The 15671-nt window shown below is 45.6% G+C and overlaps 1 long non-coding RNA gene across 1 annotated transcript in view; it reads left to right on the forward strand.

The window, feature by feature from the left end:
• LOC128420240 (uncharacterized) overlaps positions 1 to 15671 on the forward strand; it is a 241864-nt gene that overhangs the window by 109784 nt on the left and 116409 nt on the right. The gene's annotated exons all lie outside the window — the stretch shown is intronic.

Consider the following 15671-nt stretch of genomic DNA (forward strand, 5'->3'; position numbering starts at 1 on the left):
CCACCTCCGAGTGCAGACTTGTTTATATTATGTTCCCTTCAACTGTTTTTTCCCCCCCTTCCTCGTGCCGCTTCAGCTAATGGTACTAAGTACCCTTGAGTACCACCAGGAAAAGCACTGCAACTTAGAGGTTATTTACTTCCTGGAGGGTTTTTTGGGGAGGGCGCATCTCCTCCCTTCTAATTTTGCCTCCTCCTCCAGGGGGAAGATCTTCTTTTCTTTCTTTTTTTAAATAATATTTATTACTTTTCAATTTAAACACTACAAAAAAAGAACAATACAATACAATAACACTAACACTAACACATTAAACTAACAAAACAAAACAAAAACAATTTAAAACACATCAAACAATTTCAATATCTTATCTTTCATTCACTTATTTCAACGACCTCCTCACACCTCCCTTTTTGTATTCCACTTCTGTTAATTGTTTCAGCAATTCCTTTCCATCTTCCTCTGTTTTCTATCCTATAATTATCTTAACATACTCTAACCTTATTTTTTCCTTTAATACTCTAATAATATATTTATACTTAATTCCTTATAACATTTCTACTAAAGCCATATACCTTCATTCCCACATTTTTCTAACATTCATTAATTTTACAGTATTTCTGTAGATAGTCTTTAAACTTTTTCCAGTCTTTTTCCACCGACTCTTCTCCCTGGTCTCGGATTCTGCCGGTCATTCCCTCCAGTTCCATATAGTCCATCAACTTCATCTGCCATTCTTCCCGGGTGGGTAAATCTTGTCTCTTCCAATACTTCGCGATGAGTATTCTTGCTGCTGTTGTTGCATACCAGGGGGAAGATCTTCTACATGCAGGAGACATGTAGGGCACAAGGCAACCTGGCTGCAAAAGTCACAAGAGGAGTTGACTACATGGAGATGGCAGAAATGACTGGCAGAATCCGTGACCAGGGGGAAGAATTGATGGAAGAGGATTGGAAAAAGTTTAAGAACTATCTACAAAAATATTGTAAAATGTTTGAGTGTTAAAATGATGTGGGAGGTGAAGGCAACACGGCATTTGGGATATGGTTAAAAGAGTTCTGAAAAGAGGAATTTTAACAAGGAGGGGGTATGACTAGAATAATATTATGTCAAAGTATATAAGGTGGTGTAAAGGTTCAAGATATGGGAAATTAGAGACATAATAACTGGAAATATATAATTTTAAACGAGATTGGAAAAAGGGTTAGAATTTGCTGAATTGGACGGAATAAAGAGGAATACAAAAAAGGGGGATGTGAGGAGGTCAGGAAAGAGGGATATGGATTTTTGAAATTTAAAAAGTGGAATTTTTCTTTCTTCTTTCTTTTTTTCTTTTTTTGTTAAGTGTGTATTTTTTGTTCGTTGTTGATGTTTTCGTTTTGATATATGTGATATATGTTTTGTAAAACTTTAATAAATATTTTATTTAAAAAAAAACAAAAGTCACAAGAGGAGGAGTTCCTACAGATTTCCTTCAAAGAGAATTTCTGTGGATTCTCTTCATGGAATCATGGAATCTTAGAGTTGCAAGGGACTCCAAGGGTCATCCAGTCCAACCCCCTGTGATGCAGGAATCTTAAGCATCCATGACATATGTCCACCCAACCTCTGCTTAAAAAAAACCCACCCAAACTTCCTTTGAGCTCTTGCAGGGGTTTCCCTCCAGTTTGGGCCAGCAAAGGCTCACCCAAATTCTGTTTGTCTCGTGAGTAGAAAACATGGGTCTGAGCTTTTCTTTTCTTTTCTCAGAAAAGATAAAAAAATAAACCAAAAGAGGTATTTATTTCAGAATGGAGTCTTGGAGCCTCAGCTTCAGGATCTGTCCTTCCAGGGAGCACTCAGGGCTGATTTCCTTCAGAATGGAGAGGTTGGATCTTCTTGCAGTCCATGGGACTCTCAAGAGTCTCCTCCAGCACCATAATTCAAAAGCATTCATTCTTCGGCGATCAGCCTTCTTTATGGTCCAGCTCTCACTTCCATACATCGCTACTGGGAAAACCATAGATTCATAGAATCATAGAATCATAGAGTTGGAAGAGACCACAAGGGCCATCGAGTCCAACCCCCTGCCAAGCAGGAAACACCATCAGAGCACTCCTGACATATGGTTGTCAAGCCTCTGCTTAAAGACCTCCAAAGAAGGAGACTCCACCACACTCCTTGGCAGCAAATTCCACTGTCGAAAAGCTCTTACTGTCAGGAAGTTCTTCCTAATGTTTAGGTGGAATCTTCTTTCTTATAGTTTGGATCCATTGCTCCGTGTCCGCTTCTCTGGAGCAGCAGAAAACAACCTTTCTCCCTCTTCTATGTGACATCCTTTATATATTTGAACATGGCTATCATATCACCCCTTAACCTCCTCTTCTCCAGGCTAAACATGCCCAGCTCCCTTAGCCATTCCTCATAAGGCATCGTTTCCAGGCCTTTGACCATTTTGGTTGCCCTCCTCTGGACATGTTCCAGTTTGTCAGTGTCCTTCTTGAACTGTGGTGCCCAGAACTGGACACAGTACTCCAGGTGAGGTCTGACCAGAGCAGAATACAGTGGCACTATTACTTCCCTTGATCTAGATGCTATACTCCTATTGATGCAGCCCAGAATTGCATTGGCTTTTTTAGCTGCCGCGTCACACTGTTGGCTCATGTCAAGTTTGTGGTCAACCAAGACTCCTAGATCCTTTTCACATGTAGTGCTCTCAAGCCACGTGTCACCCATCTTGTATTTGTGCCTCTCATTTTTTTTGCCCAAGTGCAATACTTTACATTTCTCCCTGTTAAAATTCATCTTGTTTGTTTTGGCCCAGTTCTCTAATCTGTCAAGGTCGTTTTGAAGTGTGATCCTGTCCTCTGGGGTGTTAGCCACCCCTCCCAGTTTGGTGTCATCTGCAAATTTGATCAGGATGCCCTTGAGTCGTTGATAAAGTCGTTGATCCAAGTCGTTGATAAAGATGTTGAATAAGACCGGGCCCAAGACAGAACCCTGTGGCACCCCACTAGTCACTCTTCTCCAGGATGAAGAGGAACCATTGATGAGCACCCTTTGGGTTTGGTCAGTCAGCCAGTTACAAATCCACTGAGTGGTAGCATAGTCAAGATTGCATTTTACCAGCTTCTTTACAAGAATATCATGGGGCACCTTGTCAAATGCCTTGCTGAAATCAAGGTAGGCTACATCCACTGCGTTCCCTTCATCTACCAGGCTTGTAATTCTGTCAAAAAATGAGATCAGGTTAGTCTGACATGACTTATTTTTCAGAAATCCATGCTGACTATTGGTGATCACAGCATTCCTTTCTAGGTGCTCACAGACTGTTTGCTTAATGATCTGCTCCAGAATCTTCCCTGGTATTGATGTCAGACTGACTGGGCGGTAATTATTTGGGTCCTCTCTTTTCCCCTTTTTGAAAATAGGGACAACATTTGCCCTCCTCCAGTCTGCCGGGACTTCGCCTGTTCTCCAGGAATTCTCAAAGATGACTGCCAGTGGTTCTGAAATCACATCTGCCAGTTCTTTTAATACTCTTGGATGCAGTTCATCTGGCCCTGGAGACTTGAATACATCTAGACTAGCCAAGTATTCTTGTACTATCTCCTTAGTTATTCTGGGCTGTGTTTCCTCTGCTGAATCATTTGCTCCAAATTCTTCAGGTCGGGCATTGTTTTCCTTATCGGAGAAGACTGAGGCAAAGAAGGCATTGAGGAGTTCAGCCCTTTCTGTGTCCCCTGTTTGCATTTCACCATCTTCTCCTCTGAGTGACCCCACTGTTTCTTTGTTCTTCCTTTTGCTATGAACATACCCATAAAAGCCTTTTTTGTTGCTTTTAACCTCTCTAGCAAGCCTGAGTTCATTCTGTGCTTTAGCTTTTCTGACTTTGTGTCTACACATGCTGGCTATTTGTTTGAATTCCTCTTTGGTGGTTTCCCCCCTTTTCCATTTTTTGTACACATCCTTTTTTAATCTTAACTCAATTAAAAGTTCTTTAGATAGCCACCCTGGCTTCTTTAGGCACCTTCCATGTTTCCGTCTCATTGGTATTGCCTGAAGTTGTGCTTTTACTATCTCCCTCTTAACAAACTCCCAGCCATCATGAACTCCCTTTCCTTTTAGTATTACTGTCCATGGGATCTCACCCAGCACTTCCCTAAGTTTTATGAAGTCGGCTTTCTTAAAGTCAAGAAATTGAGTCCTAGTATGCTTGGCTGCTCCTTTCCGCTGTATAGTAAACTTCAGAAGAGCATGATCACTCGCGCCTAATGATCCTTCCACTTCTACCCCACTAACCAGGTCATCAACATTGGTTAGGACCAGATCTAAAATGGCTGTTCCTCTTGTTGCTTCTCCCACTTTCTGGACAATGAAGTTGTCTTGAAGGCCAGTGAGGAATCTGTTTGACCTTATGCTCTTGGCTGAGTTTGACATCCAACAAATATCCGGGTAATTGAAGTCCCCCATTACTACTATCTCCCTTCCTTTTGCATGCTTGCCCATCTGTTCCAGGAAGGCATCATCTATGTCCTCCGTTTGGCTTGGGGATCTATAGTAAACTCCCACAATGAGGTCACTGTTATTCTTCTCTCCCTTAATTTTGACCCAAATGCTCTCACTTTGGCTTTGAGGTTCTAAATCTTGGATCTCTTCACAGGTATACACATCCCTGACATATAACGCCACTCCTCCTCCTTTCTTGTCTGGTCTGTTTCTCTGAAACAGATTGTATCCCTCCATTATTACATTCCAATCGTGGGACTTATTCCACCAGGTTTCAGTGATGCCTATTATGTCATATTTAGTTTGCTGTACCAAGAGCTCAAGCTCATCTTGTTTATTTCCCATGCTTTGTGCATTAGTGTACAGACATTGAAGTCCATTAATCATTCCCCCGTGTCTCTTATTTAATTATTTAAGATTGAACTATACGGACCTTTGTCAGCAAGGTGATGTCTCTGCTTTTTAAGATGCTGTCTAGGTTTGTCTCTGGTTAGCCTCTCTTTATTTTCTCCTACCAATAGGGAACCTATGTAAGGACTCTTGGATACCCCATAAGGGGAAATGGGCATGATTTTATTTACAACAGCGCCCGGCGCCTTCCCTCAGAAACCTCTGGCTTGTCTGCTTCCGTTCCCTCTTCCCTCAGAGACTCAAGGGGTGAGACGTCTGGTGAGGAACCAAACAAGTCCCGGGATTGTTTCTGTGGGAAAATAAGACCCTTTCCCTCTCCCCTCCAGACCAGACAAGGGATGTGAGCCAACTGAGCAGAGACCAGGGAGCCGTCCTCTAGCGGAGGCGTTTTCCCGCCTTTTTCCTCTCTCCTGCCATGAAGGTGGTATGAAAACCAGGCTCAAAATGGCTTCCTTTAGGGAGCTGCCTCTCTCCCTCTTTCCAAGGCAACAGCCTCTAGTGTGACGCAGTCTAGTAAATGTATTGTTGCATGCCATGCCAAAGGGTGCATGTAATTCCAGGGGTCCATGTGCTTACCCAGGATTTGTGCTTCCTTTGGAGTAAGAGGCAGAAGAGACTGCAGTGTCTTTATGATCTATGGTTTATTTGCACACCCATACATCACCTGAGCCTATGATGGAGGGACTCACAGCTTTACACTGCAGGAGGTTCCTGCTTCTCCCATGGCCCCATTCTTGGATGCCTGCAGAAATCAGCCATGGCTCAGTGGACATAAGTCGACTGAAATCCCAAAACACTTTAGAACTATCTTTATGTATGCAGCTACAGCAGCTAGAATTTTAGTAACAAAAAACTGGAAACGTGACTCAATTCCTACAAAGCTTGACTGGCAGGTGAAGATGATAGAATACTTGGAACTTGCTAAAATGACTGGGAGGAAACTCAAACCAGAAAGTGTGTAAAGAATGGAAAACATTTAAAGACTATCTAAAACAATATTGTGAAAATGCAAATCTCCTGACAGGTCTAGATTGAATCTTGAATATTAAGGAAAACTATAAATGTAGAAAATTTTCTGGATATGTAACAGATATAACAGGAAATGCATAAAGGTTAAGGATATGTAGAAAGCACAATGAGGTGAATCGGAAGTCAAAAGTGTGTGTGATGTTAGACGATGCGTTGTTAGTTAATGTGTAGTTGTCACTAAGGTATTGTCTTTGTTGTTATATGTAAATTGTTTTGCAATAAAGTTTAAAAAAGAAAGAAAGAAGAAATCAGCCATGGCTCTCTGTCCCTTTGCTCAGCGTGCCGCATTTAACAGACTGCAACCTCTTTCCCAGGTCACATCCCCACCACTGCAATCCGAAGGCCCAGCTCTGCTTTGGCTCTGCCAACCGCTCACACCCATCTGTCATCAGGCGCAGAGTGTTTTCTTTGTTAATCCCCCTTACATCTTGTTCTCCATAATAGCTCCCAGGCCATTACCTGAATGGGAAACTGGTTTGGCCTGTATTTTAACACTTTGCTAAACCCAGCACCTGACAGCCCTGAACTACAACTCCTATTAGACCCAGGAATTTTAGGGAGGATCTGGCACCCAGGAGTTTAGGGTAAGGTGACCAGACGTCCCCATTTCCCGGGGACAGTGCCCGGATTTACAAATCAGTGCCCATACAAAATCCATTGAAGTTGAAAAGTGTCCCCGGATTCATTGAAAAAAATCTGGTAACCTTACTTTAGGGGAGTCAAGGCACCCACAAACTCAGAACAGTATAAGCACCAATTCCCTCAAGAGTTTCCCTCACATGAAGATTCAAAAGTTTCTCCCACGTCTTTTCTCTCTAGGGGTAAATTATTATTTATTCCTTATTATTTATTCCTTTTCCAGGAAAAGGAAACAGTGATGGTTTTACATTAAGGCCTCTCATGCAACCATATTTGAAGGCTGAGGAGAAGCAAGCTGAACTGAACTTCATCCACAGTGAGCTGTTAGCCACCGATTACCAGGAGCCATTTTCACAATACAGTGGTACTTCAGGTTACAGACGCTTCAGGTTACAGACTCCGCTAACCCAGAACTAGTACCTCGGGTTAAGAACTTTGCTTCAGGATGAGAACAGAATAGCACGGCGGTGGTGTGGCGGCGGCAGGAGGCCCCATTGGCTAAAGTGGTACCTCAGGTTAAGAACAGTTTCAGGTTAAGAACGGACCTCCGGAATGAATTACAGTGGTACCTCAGGTTACATACGCTACAGGTTACATACGCTTCAGGTTACAGACTCTGCTAACCCAGAAATAGTGTTTCAGGTTAATAACTTTGCTTCAGGGTGAGAACAGAAATCGTGCTCCAGCGGTGCAGCAGCAGTGGGAGGTCCCATTAGCTAAAGTGGTGCTTCAGGTTAAGAACAGTTTCAGGTTAAGTACGGACCTCTGGAACGAATTAAGTACTTAACCTGAGGTACCACTGTAAGTTCTTAACCTGAGGTACCACTGTACAGGGTGCCTGACATGCCACCTGAAATTAAATATACCTCTGTTTTCTCCTGTGCAATGGAAGTCAAAGATGTGTGTCTAGGGAGACGCTTAGTAGAAAAAGTCGGCTGCCTTCTGCTCTGGATTGAGTGGCAACCTCTTTGACTGCACCTTGCGAAAGAAAAGGATGTTTGGGGAAATGCCACGTGACAGAGGGACACATGGCATGCTGGGCCCTCGTGCTGTGGCCCAGAGCCCCTGGGAAGCTGCTAAGTATTTGGCTGTGCCTGCATGTTGTTCCACTCCTGAGAAGTTGTTGAGCTGAACTTGCTTCTCAATGGTATCTATTTGCTTAACTTCCCTCTATGTTTAATTAGTTCCAGTTACGCAACAGAAATTCTGAGCAAAAATAAGAGCGTTGTTTTGCATCTTTAGAAAATCTAGAATCGGCTTTGGCAGTGATGCCGAACCAACAGTGGGTTTCCAAGAAATGTCCCCTCTGCCTGGAGTTCGATGCATGAAGTAATGTAATAGCAATCTTCTCTTGAGAAATAGGTTGGAGCTGATCTTTGAGGGAAGAAGGTGGGGAGGGGAGGTAGACCACATTGGCTGTGATTCCTGGATGACCCACTCCACTCCCACCAGATGTCAAAGAGAAAAACAACTACCAGACTTTTAGAAGACATCTGAAGGCAGTCCTATTTAAGGAAGCTTTTAATGTTTGACAGACTACTGTATTTTAATATTTTGTTGGAAGCCACCTGGAGTGGGTGGGAAAACCCAGCCAGATGGGTGGGGTATATTATTATTATTATTATTATTATTATTATTATTATTATTATTATTATTATTAGCTTACAGGCCTTTTCCACTTGGCCTGGGAGGGCGGAACCTGGACTGACTCCAGCTACAAAAGCAGAGGCAGCTGAACAGATTCTTGGGCTGGGGTATTGTTGGAGAGGAGGGCGTTGTTGCTGCTATTATTGTTTTAAATGTTTTACATTGTTTTAAACTGCTGTTCAACATGTGCAGTTTTAAATTTGGAGGGGTTGTTTTGGTTTTTTTGAATAAAGGAACGTAAGATGCATCTAGGAAGAGAGCGGCTGGGGAAAGCAGGGGTGCACCCCCCCCCCAATTGCAGTGGTTCTGGCCATGAGGAGGAATGGCGGGGTGGGTCAGGTTGGGTAAAGGCCACACGGCACAGGCTGTCCCTCCTTTAGGATTGCCAACAACTTTCTTTGAGTAATTTCCCCAAAGAACGCTCAACAACTTTTTGTGTCTGAATTTTTACTTCTTGGAATGTAGCAATCCTACCTTCCTCCAGTCCTGGGAAATTGCCTTTCTTGGGCAAGGTTCTTGAGCAGGAGCTTGTGGACCAGATCCAGGTGCTCTTGGAGGAAACTGGTTTTCTAGACTGAAATATACTCTGAGTCGAGAGTGGACTTCATGCTCTTTATTCAGCTCATAGTGGTGAGGAGGAATGGAAGTTCCCCCAGAATGTCTGCTTTATATACATTATTTACACAATGGGCCCCACGTGATTGGCTAATTCGAGAGCCAGTGTGGTGTAGTGGTTAAGAGCGGTAGTCTCGTAATCTGGGGAACCGGGTTCGCGTCTCCGCTCCTCCACATGCAGCTGCTGGGTGACCTTGGGCCAGTCACACTTCTCTGAAGTCTCTCAGCCTCACTCACCTCACAGAGTGTTTGTTGTGGAGGAGGAAGGGAAAGGAGAATGTTAGCCGCTTTGAGACTCCTTAAAGGGAGTGAAAGGCGGGATATCAAATCCAAACTCTTCTTCTTCTTCTTCTTCTTCTTCTTCTTCTAAATCCAGGATTCACCTGCAGGCCAATCAGGTTTCAGATTCACTTCCACCTGGAGCTGGATTGGGTCGCTCCTGTGGACCAATCATACTGCTGCATTGTTCTACGACCAATCAGACTGCTGAATTCTGGACCCTATTGTTCTAGGACCAATCAGACTGCTGCATTCTGAATCCTATTGTTCTAGGACCAATCAGACTGCTGCATTCTGGATCCTGTTGTTCTGGGACCAATCAGACTGCTGCATTCTGAATCCTATTGTTCTAGGACCAATCAGACTGCTGCATTCTGAATCCTATTGTTCTAGGACCAATCAGACTGCTGCATTCTGAATCCTATTGTTCTAGGACCAATCAGACTGCTGCATTTTGGATCCTATTCAACTCAGTACGTAACATAGACCCACTTCAATCATCAGTTCTGACAACCGCATTACTGGGAGCCAGTCATCTGTAGGTTTCTCTCTTTGTATTCCGCTTCCTTAAATAGAGGGAATCCACTTTGCTGCTCATCTCTGAGTCTCTGTGCTGACCTGAAGCTGAACCGGCCCTGACAGCGGTGGGGAGTCACCACTTCGCAGTTTTCTTCAGGCGCCCAAATGTCTTGGGCCAGCCCTGGTTATATGTGTTAGAGATCAGCAACTCAGCATAGCAGCTGGGGCTTGCCATAAGGGCGAGGCTTCAGGTTCCAGTTAAGCCCATGTTAACTGATAGAACCTCACCCAGAGTTTCTATTATATCCCAGGAACGTCTCTAATCCATACACTGGCATGAGGGAGCTCAACATGTCAGGTTCTGCACTTAGGCAGGAAGAACCAGATGCACAAATATAGGATGGGGATCATCTGGCTTACTAGCAGTACATGTGAAAAGGATCTAGGAGTCTTGGTGGACCACCAGCTGAAGATGAGTCAACAGTGTGATGCAGCAGCAAAACGAGAAAATTCTATTCTAGACTGCATCCACAGAAGTCTAGTGATCAGATCAAGGGAAGTCATAGTCCCACTCTATTTCGCCTTGTTCAGACCACACTTGGGATACTGTGTCCAGTTCTGGGCACCACAATTTAAGAAGGATCAGAACCAGTGAAGGCGGTGAAGGTCCTGTGTGAGTGTCTGAGGGCGGTTGGAGGATTGATGGCGGCTAACAGATTGAGGTTGAATCCTGACAAGACAGAAGTACTCTTTTTGGGGGAAAGGAGGCGGGCGGGTGTGGAGGACTCCCTGGTCCTGAATGGGGTAACTGTGCCCCTGAAGGACCAGGTGCGCAGCCTGGGAGTCATTTTGGGCTCACAGCTGTCCATGGAGGCACAGGTCAATTCTGTGTCCAGGGCAGCTGTTTACCAGCTCCATCTGGTACGCAGGCTGAGACCCTATCTGCCTGCGGACTGCCTCGCCAGAGTGGTTCATGCTCTGGTTATCTCCCATTTGGACTACTGCAATGCGCTCTACGTGGGGCTACCTTTGAAGGTGACCCAGAAACTACAACTAATCCAGAATGCGGCAGCTGGTGACTGGGAGCGGCTGCCGCAACCACATAACACCGGTCTTGAAAGACCTACATTGGCTCCCAGTACGTTTCCGAGCACAATTCAAAGTGTTGGTGCTGACTTTTAAAGACCTAAACGGCCTCAGTCCAGTATATCTGAAGGAGCGTCTCCACCACCATCATTCTACCTGGACGCTGAGGTCCAGCACTGAGGGCCTTCTGGCGGTTCCATCCCTGCGAGAAGCCAAGTTACAGGGAACCAGGCAGAGGGCCTTCTCGGTAGTGGCACCTGCCTGTGAAACGCCCTCCCTGGGAATCCTTCAAACGCCAGGCATCAGAGAGCTGGTGACATGAGCTGGGGGCGGGGAATTCCACGCAGCTCACACGCGAAGGACCGAATTCACACTTTCCCAAACGACCCATGAACACAGAGCCGTTGTTGGAAAGTTGCTCTCCTCTGAACTTTGCAATCCAGCCAAATAGCTTGCGCAACAACAAGAGAAACCAAAAAATGGAGAGGCAAGGAAACGGACAGGAATGCCCATTTCTGACAATCAAACAAAGCTGAAGGCAAATCACTCAAAGGCATAATGGTTAGAGGGCTAGGAGACCAGGGCTTGCCTCCCCACTCCCCACGCCATGAAAATCAGTGATTTTGGGCCATACATTGTCTCTCGACCTCACAGGGTTGTTGTAAGGATACAATGAGGAGCAGAGAGCCATGTGACCACTTTGAGCTTCTTGGAAGAAGAGGTGGGATTTGAATGTGATAAAGTAGAATAGTTATAATAACTGGGGATCACCTAAAGGCAGGAGGCGACCCAGAAATAAGCTTTGGAGCCCACTTCATGGCTTTGCAGAGGCAGCCAAGAGAAACTAGGACAGCCACCTTTGTCCCAAGGCTTATTCTTCTATTCAGCAACTCGCTCAGCACAACAAAGTCTCTCGAATGTCTGCCAAGAGACCTTTGTTTCGCCACCGTCCATCGGCCAGCACTTTCTTCTCAGCTGAAAAAAGTGAGGAGGAAGGACCTGCTGGGTGTTAGCAGATCTTGTAGTGTTTGGTCAATAAGATTGGAAAATTTAGGGCTGCTAATGAGGCATCTGATCAAGGCCTGTATTTTAAAATGAGCTTAAAGATTTGCAAATGTTTCATGCCAGGCAGAAAAGCAGGTGGCTAAGTACTTTGGCAGTTGTTTATCCTCCTGGACAAGGGCCCCCCTGATTTATAGCAGTAGCAGGAGAGGGGTTTTTCAAGGTTGTAAAAGGGAAATACAGGCTGGGAGCAAAGGTTACACTGACCCTACATATTACAGAATACAATCAAGCTGCAAAAACACTAATTAAGAGTTGGTAAATAGTAAGATCTCTGTTTAGATAGAACTTAATACCACGAGCCATCTGTTTTAGCCATTTGTTTTGGAATGCAGGGGCAGCAGGGCCAAAAGGTGATCTGGTAATTAAGGTGCCTTGTCGAGGCAAATGTAAGATATATGGCTACTTGTCTGCCATTTATGGATAGAAGGAAATATAGCTCTTTGTCTCCCATAAAAGGTAATAGGAAATGGGTGTATCTTTTATGATTGGTTCTAGCAAACAGCCAATAGGAATTTCAACCAGGCTGATTGGACAGAGGCAGCCAAAGGAGGAGAAAGGGGGCTGGGCTGAGGAAATATAAGTGCTGGCCATCAGGGCTGGAGGGCAGGCAGAGCTTTGGTAACCATATACCACTGTGCCTATCATTTATTTGTCTGACAAATAAATTATTATTTTAATTTCTCTATTGCTGCGTTGAATATTTCATTCCAGCTAAGCGTTAACCACAAGCAGGGTGCTACACTATATTTCAGAATATAGGGACGCAGGTGGCGCTGTGGGTTAAACCACAGAGTCTAGGGCTTGCTGATCAGAAGATCGGCAGTTCGAATCCCTGCGACGGGGTGAGCTCCCGTTGTTCGGTCCCTGCTCCTGCCCACCTAGCAGTTCGAAAGCACATCAAAGTGCAAGTAGATAAATAGGTACCGCTCCGGCGGGAAGGTAAACGGCATTTCCGTGCGCTGCTCTGGTTCGCCAGGAGCGGCTTAGTCATGCTGGCCACATGACCCGGAAGCTGTACGCCGGCTCCCTCGGCCAATAAAGCGAGATGAGCGCCGCAACCCCAGAGTCGGCCACGACTGGAGCTAATGGTCAGGGGTCTCTTTACCTATATTTCAGAAAGTGAAAACCCGGACAGAAGGGTTGTTGAGCTTATTTTGGCAATGTTGTTGAGCTTTCGAATGCAGTATTCCCCACACAAATCCAGGACTTACTTACTTACTTACTTACTTACTTACTTACTTACATACTTACTTACTTACTTACTTACTCACTCCCTCCCTCCCTCCCTCCCTCCCCTAACTCCCTTCCTTCCCCTGGAGCCTAGTAAATTCCTCCTTTGTGTATTTTCTCAGCAAAGTGGAAGCAAGTCTCTTCTGAAGGAATGGCGTTTCTCGATTCATTTATTCATTTCTCAAAACCATCTCTGCTTTCCCATTTTGACATGCCTGGGGATTTTGTTTTTAAGCTGGATTGTGGAAGGGAGGCTCTCCCTGAAACACTTGCCCTCTCGCACAAGCGAGTACTTGCAGGGTCGGGGCCTTCCACCTTTCTTCTTCTCCTCCCTCCCTAGTTGTACAACACTTTCCCCCACATCCTGCGCTACCTGCCCGGACCTCACAAGCAACTTTTTGCCAATTTTGAGAAGTTGCGCCTCTTCATTCTGGAGATGGTCAAGGAGCACCAGGCGACCTTCGACCCCAGCTGCCCTCGCGACTTCATCGATAGCTTCCTGCTCAAAATGCAAGAGGTGAGCCCTTGGGCTTTGGAGGGGGGGCTAAGTCCTTGTCTAGGTGCTTCTTCTCACCTGGGGCTGGCAGGGAAAGCGCAGAGGGGGCGTTCCTGGCTGGGAGCATCAGGGCAGCTTCCTGGTGGCTTCATCAAGGGCGAGGGTGTGTTCTGCCATGGACAATGGAGGCCTCGCCTCGCTTGTTTGCTCACCTTGGGGATAATCTCCCCGTCTTTTGGTGGAGGCCAAGACAGGGCAGGTGAGGGGTAACCTGAGCCCCGTCCCAGGTAAGCCCTGGATTTGGGACATGTCCAAAGAGGGGTGTGTGTGTTGTGCAGCACCATTTGCAAAGCTCAGGTGCCACACCTGCCCTGAAATCCCTCTCTTGCGAAGGTGGAGCAACAAGTAGGATCAATGCAATATTCAACAGATGCAAATCTCCAAAGAAAATAAACCCTTAATGATGAGTGAAAAGCGTATTACGGCTGCAAAGATTAAAAGGCAACAAACAAGGACGTAAGAAGAGCCTGGTGGATCAGGCCAAGGGCCCCTCTAGCCCAGCCTTCTTTAGCAGACGCCCGAAAGGGGAGCCCACAAGCAGGATCCGACCACAAGAGCCTCTCCCCTCCTGGGGTTTCCAGCAACTGAGATTCTGTAGCTTTGCTGCCTCCAACTTTGCAAGCAGAGCAGAGCCCACCCTGGCTCGGAGCCACAGACAGCCCTCTCTTCCTCCATGAATTGGTCCAGTCCTCTTTTAATGCCACGCAAGTTGCTGGCCAGCATTGCCTCCTGTGGCAGGCAGTTCCACAGTTTAACTGTTCGCCGCAACCTCTGCAAACTATCACTTCAGAGGAATGTGTGTAACTCAGAAAGCCTTAGGCAAACTGAGATGAATAGCTTCCTTTGCAACACCACGTTCTTGCACAATGTGTTTTGGATGCTGCCTTCCATTAAAATCTCAAGGCGATACAGGATTGTGTCTCCCTTCCTGTGGTTTCTGAAGCATTGCCAACTCTGATAACAGAGTTGTAGACAGATGTTAATGAAGTTGTAGGCGACAGGGTGCCAGCGTTTTGCACGTGTTTTGCCCTGGCAGTCCAAGTAATCAAGAGGCTGCTGTTCGCCGCTGATGAGGCCCTTAAGCCAAGAAAGAATATTCTCTATAAGATTGAATATCAATGTACGTATCAAGACTTTGAGACAGAAAACTATCTTGGGAATGTGCTACCTACAAGCCCCAGTAAAAGGGCCCCATTGGGGGTGAACAGCGGCCTCTTGATTACTTGGACTTCATTAACATCTATCTACAACTCCACTAGCATCTCTCGGTATCGTGAATAACACTGAACCTATCTTTTGTTGGTATCTTCATGAACTTCTCTAAAAGATTGAGTTAAGCATTTGAAAAATCGATTGAAACCAGACATTATAAGTTCACCTTAGGTTGGGTAGTTCGCAAGTCTCTGTGGCTTTGTTTAATGGTTTGTATTTTTCTCAGAAGGTTGATAAAGAATGTATAATTTATTATTCTGTGTATATTAATTGCCAACGTGTTGCATGAGTCGCACTACTTCTTTCAGCAGCACAGGTTGCATTTTTCTAGGCTCTGATAATAGAGTTAGAGCACAAATATCCTCCACTGACAGCCCTCTCCTCATCCTTGAATTTGTCCAATCCTCTTTTAAAGCCATCTAGATTGGTGGCCGGGATGTGGGTGGCACTGTGGGTTAAACCACAGAGCCTAGGACTTGCCGATCAGAAGGTCGGCGGTTCGAATCCCCGCGACGGGGTGAGCTCCCATTGCTCAGTCTCTGCTCCTGCCAACCTAGCAGTTTGAAAGCACAAAGTGCAAGTAGATAAATAGGTGCAGCTCCGGCGGGAAGGTAAACGGTGTTTCCGTGTGCTGCTCTGGTTCACCAGAAGCGGCTTAGTCATGCTGGCCACATGACCTGGAAGCTGTACGCTGGCTCCCTCAGCCAGTAAAGCGAGATGAGTGCCGCAACTCCAGAGTCGGCCACGACTGGACCTAATGGTCAGGAGTCCCTTTACCTTTACCTAGATTGGTGGCCATCACATCCTTAGGGCTTAATGTAAGCCCCAGAATTTGATCTCAGGTTTGAATCTCAGTTGCTGGAAACCACAGGAGGGGAGAAGGCTCTTGCGCTTGTA

Source organism: Podarcis raffonei, chromosome 8 (genome assembly GCF_027172205.1).
Source record: "Podarcis raffonei isolate rPodRaf1 chromosome 8, rPodRaf1.pri, whole genome shotgun sequence".
Classification (NCBI taxonomy): domain Eukaryota; kingdom Metazoa; phylum Chordata; class Lepidosauria; order Squamata; family Lacertidae; genus Podarcis; species Podarcis raffonei.